Source organism: Oryza glaberrima, chromosome 2, assembly GCF_000147395.1.
Source record: "Oryza glaberrima chromosome 2, OglaRS2, whole genome shotgun sequence".
NCBI lineage: Eukaryota > Viridiplantae > Streptophyta > Magnoliopsida > Poales > Poaceae > Oryza > Oryza glaberrima.
Genome location: NC_068327.1, coordinates 24,111,638 through 24,127,205, shown reverse-complemented (window position 1 = coordinate 24,127,205; position 15,568 = coordinate 24,111,638).

Here is a 15,568-nt window from a genome sequence, read left to right as displayed (position 1 = left end):
ACTGCAACCGCGGCGCGGCACGGCGAAAGGGATCCGCACTTGCTAGGGGACGGATCGGTGGTGGGGGTCCCGGGTCCGGGGGATGCTGCCGCGTCGGCCTGATGGCTACTCGTGCTCGTGCACCGCTATCCCTGGGCTTAGTGGATAGCGTTTAGCGCACAGTAATACTTGTGATTGCTTTTCGAAAGGACTTGGCTTATCTAAGCAAAAACTAGAGCCGTAAAAGATAAACCTTACTGAAAATCAGTGGAGCCAGGTACAGTACGCGTTCACTTTGAGTGATTAGAGAACATCACAGCTGACAAACTGGCCCGTGTCCAAGGGCCAAGGTACGGTGTGGCGATCGATCGAGCTCCATCAGTCTCGGATAAGTCTGTCGTTGGGGCATTGGGGGCATTGTTTGGTGCCGGGGCCCTGAGTGACCATGGACTCTAGCTAAGCTTTGCCGTCACTGTTGATCGACGCAAGCGGAATCCCTGGTGATTGATCGTGAGATGCGTGTGTCTTTGTGGGGTTTCTGGATTCGCGGAGCTACCCCCGTACTGGTCCACCCTGTCACTCATGTTTGGTTCCTTTTTTTTTTCCGGACGATCAATGCGTCTTTGATTTCAAGAACGTCGTCGGTTTCTTATTGATACGGGAGCAGCTAGCTCTCGTGCAAACTGGGGATCACCGTACGTACTACGTTAGTTTCTTATTGTACTCAAAAGAAATCCCTTTATGCTCCTCTACGGATTGCTAATTAGGAACCGAGACTGAAACTGGGAACTGAAACCGGGAACTGAAACCCATCTCTGCAGCGTCTCTGCTCTCACAAGCATGCTCCTATAGGTCAGGTCCATACCAAAAGGCAACAAATGTGTCGGCAGGGAGTGAGTGAGCCTCAAGGGAAGAGAGGGATTAATGCTCATGTACGTTAATGATCGTCGGTCGGGAAACACTACAGCTCAAGATGACCATGAGAAACTGTTGCAAAGCTGCTGCTGGCAGAGATCCTTTTACTTCTTCTCGCCGGAATAAAACAGCTTTGTGATTAATGCATATGGTTACATTACACATCTCCGGTTGTCGCTTTTGCCTGCGCTCAGGGACCTCAGCAATCAGCAATCAGCTAGCAACTCAGCCTTTCATTTTATTGTGCACAAAATCCATACCGACCACGAGACAATCCCTAAAGCATAACTTTATTTTTTTTATATGTTGATCACATTTATCCGATAAAAAAGTTTGGTATGAGAGATAGATTAGTTCTATTTTTAAAGGATGGATCATATGTCAATAGAGAGAAAAGTAGGTTGAATTGGTCCGCTAGTTTTTTAGGGATAACGCCAACTTAGATCTTAGAGAAATATTCTTTGCCAGAGACAATCCCATCCCACCACCTATCTGTAAACCAAAACCTTGAAAAATAGGTTCGACCTAACCCAACTCATCCCATCTTATTCCTCAAACCAAACGTAATATGATTTCTTGCATGTCCTCGTGGGTGGATGGGAAGATTTGTCCCCCTAGGCACATCCTTTGTTACATCATTATATCATATAGCCTAGGCAAACGACTTAGGTATAGATAATTATATAAAAAAATTAAAAGGTAAACAACATAAATGATTGTGTCAAATATCCCTCTGCAAACATGGTCAAATTTGTTCTACACGGAGAAACAAAGACAACAAATCACCATGAAAAGTACAATCAGAGTTGCAAAATAGATGTGTAGATCAAATTTGATCTTTGCCTTTTCTTTTGAAAACATATGTAACACAATAATCTTATTTCCTATTTTCTTCAGTTGTTTTTAATTATTTAGACTGCTTGCAAGAAAAGATGGCAGATGACCTTGAATGCTTTATATCCATCTTGGACCTTTGAATGAGCTATATATACTCACTGTTTATAATGGAAATACTTGGATCTAAGGAGACCCTAACAATTTTAGACCCTGTTTAGATGGGACTAAAACTTTTAAGTCCCTATCACATCGGATGTTTGGACACTAATTATAAATATTAAACGTAGACTATTAATAAAAACCCATCCATAATCTTGGACTAATTTGCGAGACGAATCTATTGAGCCTAATTAATCCATGATTAGCATATATGATGCTACAGTAAACATTCTCTAATTATGGATTACTTAGGCTTAAAAAATTTGTCTCGTGAATTAGCTTTCATTTATGTAATTAGTTTTGTAAGTAGTCTATATTTAATACTCTAAATTAGTGTCTAAATATAGGGACTAAAGTTAAGTCCCTGGATCCAAACACCACCTTAGATAACAATCCCTCTGTCTAAAAGACAAGTCTTTCTGACATTTAAATTTTAATCTATCCCAAAATATAAAACTCACGGAGTTCAACAAACCCAACCTCACAAATAATAATTTTATCCTGTGGTCCCCACAATCTGGCCAATCATGAGTTATCCTGCCTATTTAATGAGTTTTTTTACTTTTGTTGTTATTTAATTGTTTTTAAAATTGTCGGAAGTATTTATATCTTGGGACGGGAGAGTAACTACTTTATGATCGAGTTGGAATAACCCCAGTATGTCAACTGTCATTTATTTGTTAATTTCTTTAGTGGGAAGACTATGATAGATAATTAAAGGAGCTTGATTGAACCAAATTAAGTAGTAGAAAGGCTTGATTGCAAAAACTGCATAGTTTCACCAGTCCTAGTAATCGAGATAAAAGTTACATATATTTGACTTCATGTATGGAGCGCACAAAATAAAGATGCGATGTTGACAGATAACAACAACAACGTGTAGCAAAATTATTAAGAAAATGATCATGGTATGTGTAGGAAAAAAATGTTGGGAATAATAAAGTGTGGTTAATGCATGCATGTACAAAATGGTATATTTTAGAATATCTTCGTTACCGCGCGTACTATGCATCTTACTATGGAAAGTGTCGATAAAATAATCATTTAAACCTTCAAAATGAAACATAAAATACATCTGCAACATGGCGGCAACGATAGCTACAACGTCGTGGTCAAACTTTTTTTTAAAAAAAATAAAACGGTTGCTACACATTATATTTATTTCCGTTCCAAAATATATCAACCTAATACTTCTAGTATTATGTGATCTTAAAATAAAGACCGAATTTTATTCCATTATCTACCCAAGTATTATGTAGTGTCTAATCGAATACTAGATGATTAGTAGTAGGTGATATCTAATGGTTAGTTCCTTCATCCTAAAATATAACAATCTAGAATTGAATGATTCATAACACTAGTTAGAATGTGTCTAAATTAATTCTAGGTTATTATATTTTGAAATTGTGAGTATAGATAGTTTTCGTTGGTAGAGTCCTAAATGCACACGTACGCGCCAGATCGAGATGGTGCCCATCTAAAAAAAGATCGACGATGCAAGGGTCGTTCGCCGTCTCGATCGCCAAGTTCGCTAGCAACAAGCCCCACTTTCTGCTCGTAACTCTGTGCACGACTGCACGGACTATACATACATCATCCTCGCAGCAGTAGCAGGCAGCTGCAGCGAGAGGCAGTAGAGCAGAGAGAGAGCAGCAGGCCGTGAGCCCGTAGCTTAATTACCGCATGTCGACTGTACCATGGAGATCGAGCTGGTAGCCTATACCCAGCCAAAAGCTCGTGATATGAAACTCCAGTCGAAGTGGCAGCGGCTGGCCACTGCTCCAGCCTTTTTCACGACCTCGTAATCTTTAGCCGGTCAGGCCGAGATCGCGAGCTCAAGACTGCCGTTGGACCTAGTAGTAGCTTTGCTCCCTGGAAATGCTGCCACGGCCAGAGCCAATGCCCGTACACCGCCATATGTTAAAACTTAAAAAACCTGTTTACTTTGTACTCCATCCGTCCTATAAAGAACCAATCTAATACTGGTTGTATCCTAATATGACAAATTTGAACATGTATCTATCTAGATTTGTTGTACTAAGATGTGTCATATCCAATAAGACGGAGGGAGTACTTGACTGTTTTGTAATATATATAAATATTAATTTTTAGATTATTTAACAAAAGGATTAAGTTTGAAGAAAAAAAGTTTTTTTCTGTCACTTAATTATTGGTTGAACTTTTAATAAGTAGATTTTCTTTCCTATTGGTTGAAAATGTTTAGATTTTCATGCAGGAATCAATGTCCTATTAATACTTATACTGTGGTATAAATTTTGAATCCTAAAAATACTTATACTTGTACTCTGAAGTGCTCGCATAGAAGATAAGATGGCATGTAAACTTTTTATTTATTCGTATTTTTAGTTTAGTACCTATTTTTCTCTTTTAAATAATGAAAATGTTTAGGTATCTGGCCATTATTGTAAGACTCACAAACAATGTGTTTTTATTCTTACAAAAAAGAGAAGGTGGTGGGAAAAATTACAAGAAAAGGCTAACATACTAAAGGGCTGAAAGAATCACAAAAGATTCTATTTCCTCCATATAAAAGTAAGTTAACTTTTCTATATGAATCTGGACATACAAAAGTAAGCATATACACAGCTGTGGAATAGGAGTCTCTTGGCTGTTAATGCCATGAGCGCAGTACCACTACATATGGCATCTATATATGCCATCGTATAAAACAATAGAGAGCCAGATAAAAGACAGGGAAATAAAAGTATATGAGATTAGACAAATTTTCATATATAAATGGCTTTATTATTAATTGGTAACGTCATATTTACCAATATTGTACACTAATTGGTAACCCGAAATAAACCTATTTTTTCAATGTGCCCAGGCAAAATGAGCAATATTTTTCATGTTTCAAGGAGGGGGATGCTTTGTTCTTTTGTTTTTTTTATGGAAGGAGGGGGATCCTGAAAGCAAAGAAAGCATGCGATGCAAGATGAGCAATATGGCAATAAGAAAATATGTGTTGAATTGTTTTTTGCAACATTGTCTCCCCTCAGTTCCTTTCAGTAAGGTTATCTTTTCTGATTGTATATTTATATTATTTCTAAAATTATATTTGTAATAAATTGCTTATTGCAGCTAATATACTAGATTATACTAGTAATCATGTTATTTTTACATATTAAATTTTAATAATCTTATTTGCATGTATTAGTGGTTTTCAAGTTTAAATCTGTTTATTATAAAAATATCTTCTATCTAAGAATGGGGACAGTACATCCGAGTTCCGACCAAAAGTAGAAAATAGAAATACAATGATCTTTTCTGTAAGAATACTTCTTGTCCAATGGCTCCGATCCAAATATATATGATAGTAGCTTTCTAACCCATTTTATTTATTTTATTAATTATATAGGTTATGGGCTCCGCATGTGTGCTTCACCACTTTTCCTCTTGAGAACGATTTGTTTATGACGCGTATTGTAATATAGCAACTTTAATTTGGTAAAATCAGCGCTTGTTGTTTGCCACGTCATGAAAAAAAGTGGGTGTTAAATCAACCATTTCAATTTCGGGTGCGCTCATTCCCGCTGGCAACTGCTCCCGCCACCTCGTTTTTCGCACGCACGCTTTACAAGCTGTTAAACAGTATATTTTTTAAAAAAGTTTATATATAAAAGTTGCTTAAAAAAATTCATATTGATCCATTTGTCGAAAAAAATAGATATTAATTAATTAATTACGTGCTAATGGCCTGCTCCATTTTCCGTGCCGGAGGGATTATTCCCCGTCCCTCACTCTCGATCGGGCCCTTCGTCATACTCCTTCCGTTACAATATATATGTGCAACCTAATACATATATAATATATTTTTAATATTATGAATCTGAATATGAAGCTATCTAGATTCATAGTCTTAAAATATACACGTGTATATACTATATTGCATTTATGTTAGAAGGGGGTGTGTAAAAAAAAGGGTCAAGCGGCACGTGGGGTGGCCCAACGATTGCGCCCAGGCTCTTGGCACCAATAATTATGTTTGTCTTTCGTGCTCAAGTTGCGCTATATCTGCCCAACTGATTGAACTGCACACTGATCGCATCCTTTCTCTTGTTCAATGGTACAGTAATGTTTTTTTTTTTGGGAGATAATTCAATGCTATTGTTAGCACTTACCTGGCCCTAGCAAAGATTCCTAGTTTGTGCTGTGGTAACCCCTATATATACCTTGTTAGTAGCAGTAGTACTAGTAGATTTTAGTAGTGCATGAACTACTGGGGTAAACTATACTGTGAAAATCACTTATCTACTTGAAAACCATAGAAACATGGCATCGTAAATTTAGATTGGATTGTCTATGTGAAAATCATTGGAACATTTGCATGCATGTATTTTAGTCTTGGTGACTACACACACTTACATATGAGCGCGTAAGCAAGGCAGCTCAAATTGTAAAAAATGTGTTATTTTTTGAAATAGGTTTCCCTTCTTTCATATAAGACACTTGCCGCATATATATTTTATGAGCCCCACCACAATGCTTTTTACTGATGGTAAAAAACAATCCTAACCTTTGATCTCATTCAATTGAAGGATTTAGATCTATTTATACCACCATCCTATAGCTAATGGTAAGTACAAACATGAAGGGGTATTATTGTAAAAAAAAGGTGTAGAGGGTATAATCGCCATTTAGCATTGGCTAAACTTTTTTCCTTTTTTTTGATTTTTTCAATGAAATATGAGCGATGCCAGCACGATGGATGACCACATATCGATCTAGCCCCAAAAAAAACATAAATGACAAAGTTACCCCCTAATCATTGTATTAGTAAATTACCAATTTACCTTTAATAACAAAAGGTTCAGATCATTTTTACTTGGTAGTATAATAATACCAATAAAGAGCACCGAAGCATCGCTAATATTAATTTTATATAACCGGAAACCTATTTGCTACTCAATCAACCATTAACATGACTACTGAACGCTGAAAGGGGGACCTGGATCCTTTGCATTACAGGAGAGGCACAATCGCAAATATTCTTGAGATCGACTGATATATATGTTAGTACGGAACAGTAGCGTCAAACTGAGCACTGTACTACCGACAAAAAAAAAATCTGTTGTTTCATTCTGTTGTTATGTTTGCTCTCAAAATCACCGAATTTTGATCAAAACAGTTTAAAGATGATCCTTTAAATACTTTTGTTTGTTTTTTGCGAGAGAAGTTTATAGATGATCCTAATGCACCCGGCCCATACCGTCCATCCTCTGCATCGATCTAGACCTTCAATGTAAAATATTATGGTCATTTGTGACGCATTTGTAGTACATTCGTGGAAAATTCGTGCAATTTGAATGCAGTACATCAAGTCATCAACTAGGGAGTATATAGTTTAATGTACGTACGTACGTACTAGCTGGAAAATTCGTGCGGTTCTAATGTACATTAACTAATGTATATTAGTAAAATTTTATGTTTCTACAAAGTACAGTATGGTTGTACACTATGAGTGACGATCGAGTATATAGGGGGAAATTTGATATCCCCGATCGAGTCCTGAGCATATGGCTAGAATCGTGCTGAGATATGATAATGATGCACCACACATTGACACACAGGAATGTCCCTGTTGACATAGCTACTCGCTAGTAAGGCAGTACACTCCAATAAATGATGCAAAGGATTGTACGAGTAACAGTAGTAGCAGTAGTATAGTATTACTAACTACACTGTAGAAGTAATCTCCAAAGACAACTGCAAATGGAGGAGGAGTAGTAACATTTAATGCTGCCCATCCTTCACTAAGTGAATTGCTTCATTTTCTTTAATTTCTCTGTTTTCATTAGCAAGAATTTTCCGGCGTTTAATATCTGATATATTCTGCGAGTAACTCAACTAATCGTGCTATCATATCACCTGCAGTGCCAGTGCGCATCTTCAATACAGGTCACACAGCTCCATACCGTTTAGCTTCAGCTTAATTATAAGCGAAAATTTAAATTTAAAAACTTAATTTTAAAGTTGATTTTGAGTTTTTTCCATCATAGTTTAATTCTCAGCATTTACTTTTAACTCACTAAAGAGTACCTATATAAAACTTTTACCAATAAATATTTTTTTAATAATATAGTCAGTAAACCGATGAGTTGAAGGTGCTGCTGTTAATCCCTCCACTTACTGCCGGGGCCGGTAGATAAACATAGCTCAACAGCAAACATAAATATTTATCCAGCCGTGCGCCTGCGAATTAATTGAGCATGTACGTGACCACATATATGCCCCCTTAATTAATTTCGGCCTTAATAGTCGGCTTAGCTAGGCACTGCTGAATCTCATGATGTTCAGAGTATGTACATAGCAGATGTGTCGTCTTGTTTCAGTTATCATGATCCCCCATGCATGCAAAGCTCTTTCTTCTTCACCAACCCATAGTACTCAGGTGCAAGCGACAAGCTAATAAGAGTTGCATGCATGCCACCATAATTATTGAGAGGTTCATTAGATCTGGAAAAAGAATTTGGACCATTCTAACAACAGCATTGGGCATCTGATTTGGGGGACTTAATTTGGACTATAAGCTTCAATGATTTACTAGTAGCTTTTTCGTGCTGTCGTCCTTCAGGCTTCAGCCTGAGCAGCATGCTGTGCTGCAGCGTGCGTTGCCTGCGTACATATATAGGGTGGGTTTATTTCACGGGAGCGTATCCTATGCACACATGCCCTCGCGTGTACACACCATGTACACTAACTAAAAATTATCATAAAAAATTCTAGGAAAATTCATACATGTACTTTCAATAGTATTATATCTACGTGCAAAGTCGCATCTTCAAATTCATTCTATATAGAGAATAACAAAAAAGATAAAATTCTGATAAAATTGCAACCTTAAAACTGTCAGATTTTTTGTTTTTTTTTGTTACGGCTAAAATATAATGAATTTGACGTTAAGATTTTAACCCTAGGTGTAATACAATTGAAAGTATGTGTATGATTTTTTCTAGATTTTTTGGTGACATTTTTTAGTTGGTGTGCACGTGTGTACACGTGAGGGCCTGTGTGCATAGGATATGTTGCCTTATTTCACACTAAAATTAGAAGTTTGGTTGAAATTGGAACGATGTGACGGAAAAGTTGGAAGTTTATGTGTGTACTCCCTCTGTTCTAAAAAAAACCCAATCCTGGGTTTGAACCTGGACACATGTGTGTCCAGGTTCAAATCCAGGATTAGATTTTTTTTGGGACGGAGGGAGTAGGAAAGTTTTGATGTGATGAAAAAGTTAGAAATTTAATGAAAAATTTTGCAACTAAACACGGCGATATATGCAGTGCAGTTTTCCGTTGGTCCATCTCTCTCCTCGCGTTGAAGCTTCTCCACGATAAATGATGCGAGATAACTCAAATCATGTGATGAACTTGCTTCTCTCTTCCAACCGTTGATGGACACGTGCTCATGAACCAAAATAATTTTCGTAGTAGGGTGGGCCAATGAACTTGATGCTTTGTCAATGGAAATCGCATCAAATCCTGTCACAGCTGGCTCACTGCCTTTCGATATGCTTTGAACAAACCCATCAAGAAATAAATCCATCTCTGATCTTCATAATTAATTATACGGATGCAAGTCCCATGGAAAAACTCCAAATCCTAAATCATTGACATATGGAAAACATTAAGATTAGGTTTGTGAAAATGACATTTGGATTTGTCATGAAAATTCCTTTTATGTAGTTATATATTGCCTCTATCTACTTTTGATACTCATATTTCATCTTGTCACAATGACAAAAATAAGTAATTCTACTTATCATTCATTTAAACATGCTACAAGTTATTCCTCGTAAACAAGCAATTCATTTATATTTATATTTTTCGATGCCCATGTAGCCAATCTTGTTTGGAAGAACGGAGAGTCACGCATTAAATCTGAAAAAGTTATTAAGATGATAGGTGGTTGGATTGAAATATGCCTATTTTTAGATTTGGAAATAGGCCTATCAAAAGTAGATGGAGAGAGTATGTTTTAGTAATAATTTTATGAATACGTGATTAGAAAAATAATGATCAAAACAGGTGTATTAAAGACGGTGTCGATACGTACTGAAATACCATTGAAAAGAATATTGACTAATTTTGTATGTACTAATTTTAATTTATAGTTATTAATTAATCATAGCTTGATGATTTAATTATTAACTACTCCCATGGTTTTAAAATATAAACATTTCTACTATACATTGCTTGTTTAGATTCATAGAAATATGCTTATATTTTGCAAAGGAACTAGTATATTTTACAAATTTACATACTTGCACAATATGTAATATAAGTAGCCTGTACAAATATACACATGTTACGGACTAGCTAGTAACAGTAATATTCCTTCACGATAAACTTCCTTTTAGGGTACAAGGAGACTTTGTGCACACATGTACACAGTACACCTCATACACACACACACACAACACAAGTACATCGATTTCAATGACTTGTCTAGGTTGCATACACGCTATATGGTACACAACAACCATCTACTCCCTATGTTCACAATTTTCACAATCTATAATTAATACAAGTGATTCTATAACTGTAAGTTGTTTATCATAGTTTAAAATGTAAAATTGCATTTTGATACATCTATTTAATTGATTGAAAAACCGCGTCTAGCAATGCATGCAACTATCAACGAGCAATAAATACAATGGTCGGATGGATTGAAACTCTGTACATCTCAAAATATAGCAATATTTGTAGCTAGCATTCCAAATTTGTTCAACAATAATATAACTTCTCCAGCTACTTCCTCATCTCAACTAATCACAAATATCACCCATATAATTTTTCTATCTCCTTTCTCATTTCGATCAATCAAAACCTTAATTTGTTTCAGCTACTTCCTTCATAATTGTGCAAAACTCATAAAATTCTTGTATTTTAGAATGAATGGGTACAAAACTCATAAAACTCATAAAATTCTCTCATGTTTGTCAATAAAAATCGAACACCAAAATATCTTGTATTTTGTGGACAGAGGGAGTACATATTCTAGTTTCTTTCGTATCTCTACTCCTTTCATTCCATAATTAAATAAAACCAAACTACCTTATATTTGTGAACAAATGAAGTAAAGCTTAAGGTTAGAGTGAAAGATTCCCCTTCAGTCATTAGTTAAATTTTGAATATCGTATTCTTCTCTGAAGTAGCTGATTAGCTGGAAATGCTTAGATTCTCATGCATTGGAACGAATTAGTATCCTAGAAATTATTATATTTTACAAAATTGAATCATAGAAATATTAATATTTAAGAACAGAGGTTATATATGTACTCCTATGGAACAAGAAAAACCAAATAAACACGGATAAAAAGCAGTATAGGGGAAAGAGCAGAAAGCCAGGGCATATGCAGAACAAAGCTTATTGTCTTAAGCGCGTGAATACATATATATGTGTTGGGGGCGCCGGGCGTTGCACACACTGATGAGAAGCAGTGGTGCAGTCCAGTAAGTACAGCAAGCACGATAGACTTATCATAGATAGACCAAGCCAGCCGGCCAGTACGTACTCCTCCTTTTACTACAGCATGCAGCGTCCTGGGGCTGGTCAAATGGAATCTGCACTGTGAATTGCATCGAATTAACCAAGAAAAGCTGCAGCGCTGCTAGCTTATTGTACGCTAGCTAGCTAGTAGGAGTACAGCTTTTGCCTTTCATATAAAACCGGAGATATCATATATAGGAGACGTCATATATATTTGAGATCAATATTTGAGTATATATTTGAGATCAATATTTGAGGCATACTCCAGAAGTACACATTAAGGGTGTGTTTGAGAAGAAGGAGATTGAGGAGATTGGAAAGATACGCAAAACGAGGTGAGCCATTAGCACATGATTAATTAAGTATTAACTATTTTAAACTTTAAAAATAGATTAATATGATTTTTTAAAGTAACTTTCCTATAGAAATTTTTTGAAAAAAACATACCGTTTAGTAGTTCAGAAAGCGTGCGCACGGAAAACGAAACAATCTTTCTCCCTTTCTCCTACGCTCGAACGCAGCCTAACGCTACTGATTCAAGAGATACTAAGAGCAAATAGCAGGTTATAAGCAAGTTGCAAACATATTTTAAAGAGATAAATAAGAAGAGAGAAGGGCAGCGGGCTACAGATTTGTAGCCAGCTGTAGCACGGACTCCAAGACGCAGTGTGTATATGACAAGCGGGACCATGTATTAATAGTGTAGTATGTAACTATTGTATGAATGAGCTATTAGATTGGCTATAGATGAATTGGAGTTAGTAGTTGGCTACACTATTAAACTTACTCTAATAAACCGGTAGTGGCACACTCTTTTTTGAAAAAAATAATAAAAAAACACTATTATCGTTGTCGCAGCTGGAATTAATAGCGCTCAAGAGTTCTCCTCTCTGATCATCATCGTTGTGTTGTCTTGAGGCCACCACTTGCCAATTGCCATTATCGTCTTCTCGTCGTTATGTCTGCACTGCACCGTCGCTGGATCTGGTTTGTAGTTTTAAGCGTCAAGCGTGGAGCGGTGCAAGATCGATCCAGCACCTCTCGTGCTTGAAGCGGCCCTGAGCTCGAGAAGATTGGACCTTTCATCCACAAATTTTTAGAAGGATGAATTGGGGAAAATAAAGGGTGGAATGATGGGAGAAAAGGGGAGGATTAAACCCACCAAATTAAGTACCCTAATTTTCCACCGTGCACACTTTCCAAACTACTAAACGGTCTGTATTTTTAGAAAAAAGTTACTTCATAACATCATGTTAATCCATTTTAAAGTTTTTTTTATAGCTAATACTTAATTATTCGTGCGTTAATTCATTGTTCCTTTTTGTCTGTGGAGGGGAGGGGTTCTGAACCCCTCCAAAACAATACAACCATATAGTTAGAAATAAAGTAGAGCTCATGAGAGAGGGGAGAAGAGAGAGAGAGAGAGCGCCCGATGAGCAACTTAGATTTTCAAGAGACTGACACAAGTATGTGCGACACTAAATTAATAACCGGTTTTGCCCGACATTATTACAAGTATACATATTTCTGCAAGTTTGTAGTATAGATATTTAAATATCATTACCGGTTCACACTTAAAACCAATAATATATTATTGTTGTTGGTTTTCGTTGTAGTGTACTAGCAATTACATTTTCGAACAAGTGATGATATGGGTTTGGATATTTGGTTATGTTCTATTGGTTGGATCTACCACTGTTATAGAGTAATAAAAGTATCAATCGTCTGATGTGGTATATGATGGTGGCAAATGAATGTTGATGCTGCCCTACCCAATAACAGTGACATATATGGCTTCTGGCCCCACGTGCATTATTACGGACAATATATGCACCAGCTTGTGGTCTTTGGAAGCGCCTAAAAGCTAGATATATTCAAAGTTGTTAGAACAGAAAGACGACTTTTCAAATAAAACTTTAGTAGCTAAATCTCCTGATCCACCCAATCATTGTACCATAAACTCTAACAAGTCGTGTGTCAGCCAAATGGTGAGAGGGTTTAGTTTCAGCCTTACACCATGCGTGGTACCAAAATGGAAAATTCTAGGTACCTTTTCTTGGTAATGTACTAGGTAGGACATAACAATAGACCCCAATCAACAGGTGTCGTAAAGTCATCGAATCAGTTCGATATGATAAATAAAACAAGATAGTGAAAGCAATAGATGTTTTTGTCTTTTCATGTATAAAAAGCATAGAAACAAAGGGTTATATACCTCACAAAGCTATCTAGGTATCTTATAAAGTCGATTGATTGACATTTCTGTAGAAATAATGGCACCAAACAAATGAAATTATCTTAATATTTTCCTCTATGTTTCAAAATTAGTTTGTTCTTTATTGTCATTTTGCATCATTTTGTCGCTATAACATAGCTCGAATCCTATCTTGAAATCAGTTGTGCCTATAAGAAAAACTTGAATAACACTAAGGCGATTTCGCCTTTCAAAATCTCTACTTCTATATGTTGTTCTCTCTCCTCTACTTCTTCCTTGACTTCATCAATAATCTACATATGAAAAAAGATTAAGTTGTATAAATCATTCCGTGTTTCCTGTATGATATGTTGGCATGAATATAAACCTTCCTTTCCAACGAAATATGTTTAATTAATATTGATTGGACCATCGCGATTTATAGTTTTATTCACGATAATCAGGAAAATATTCTACCAACATATAACACATATGTAATACACTAAATTCAATATATGATTATTATATATTGAGAGAAAGATGTCGGCCAATATATAATGCACTCCCTCCGTTTCTTAAAGAGTGTATCTTTAGCTATAAACCTGGACAATGAGACAGAGAGAGTATTTGATTCAGTACGTATATCACTCTTTCTTAATTGGGATTAGCTAAAAAACCGTCGCAAGTTTTTTGAGAGAAAAACTTTTAAATCTAACTATAGTATATAATTTGACTAGAACTACACTATAATAATAATAATAACAACTTGTACATATGTATTAAAATAATATATGAAACTTTATATATAATTTATATAGAGATAACAAGTAGTTATAGTGTAGTTACACTATAGTTACAATGTAACTAGGATATAACTTAGATGTAGCTTGAATAAATCTGGCATAAACATGAGATGGTGTAGCTAGCTTGTGGAAAGAGGGTTTAGATCCGATAGCAAAATATCTCAACAATCTTAGCGCGAAATCAACAGTAAAAAAAATTGGCAGTTTTCAGTCCTGAAAACTGTCGACAGCTAGCTAGCAAAACCGTTTTTAATTATTAGCTGTAGAACTCAAGTACGTAGTAGTATTGCGACAACAGTATCGAGACAAGGAGGAACACCAAAGCCTTACGTACGTGTGTTCCGCGAAACGAAACAAATTGGCCGCTCGCTCAGTTTCACTGTCTTAGCTCTAGCCACACTAGCAACGACGACCCAAATCAACATCGCAGAATTGATAACGCACGTACGCCGCCCAAGCTAGCTAGTGGCCATTATCCCATGGATATTTCTTCCCAATCCTTCGTGAGGAGAATCCATCCGAAATTCTTCGAGCTGATGCGTGTGGCACGATTCAGATCGGTTCGGTCGGTTTTACGCAGGAACAATTTCACACCTGATCGAGTAGGGCTTAATTCGCATAGGCATGTGTGCGCGCGCTCCTGGACAAGCTAGCTAGGCAGGGCTGCTGCTGCTGCTGCCATCCCATTACGTGCTCCGATCGAGGGGTTGTCGTCTCCGCGCGGTGGCGGGGCCGGATCGTCGCCGGTCGTACGGACAGCGCGCGGCCCCACCCTCTTTACGAGTCGTCCGTTGGATGCTGGACGCCCCAGATGTGTCCTCTCTGCCCCCACATCTCTCGCATGATGATGCGTGCGGGGGCCACGTCTTGGACTCTTCCTCCCGCCGCCGCGACGCCCGTCCGTTCCCGATCCGGCGGCCGGCGATCGATCGATCGATCGAGCGAGCAAGCTATACAACCTGACCGACCTCGCTTTCTCCACCCCCACCACGACGGCGACGACGAGAGAAATTGTACTGGTAGCAGTAGTATTTTTTTTATATTTCTTCACCTTTAGTCATGTCACCTCTCACTTCACACTCACAGTGTCCCTTTCCTCCCTTTCACCTAAAAGCCCTAACAGTAGCACAACCCTCTCACTACCTCTTCAGTACAGCTGCAGCTGCTGAC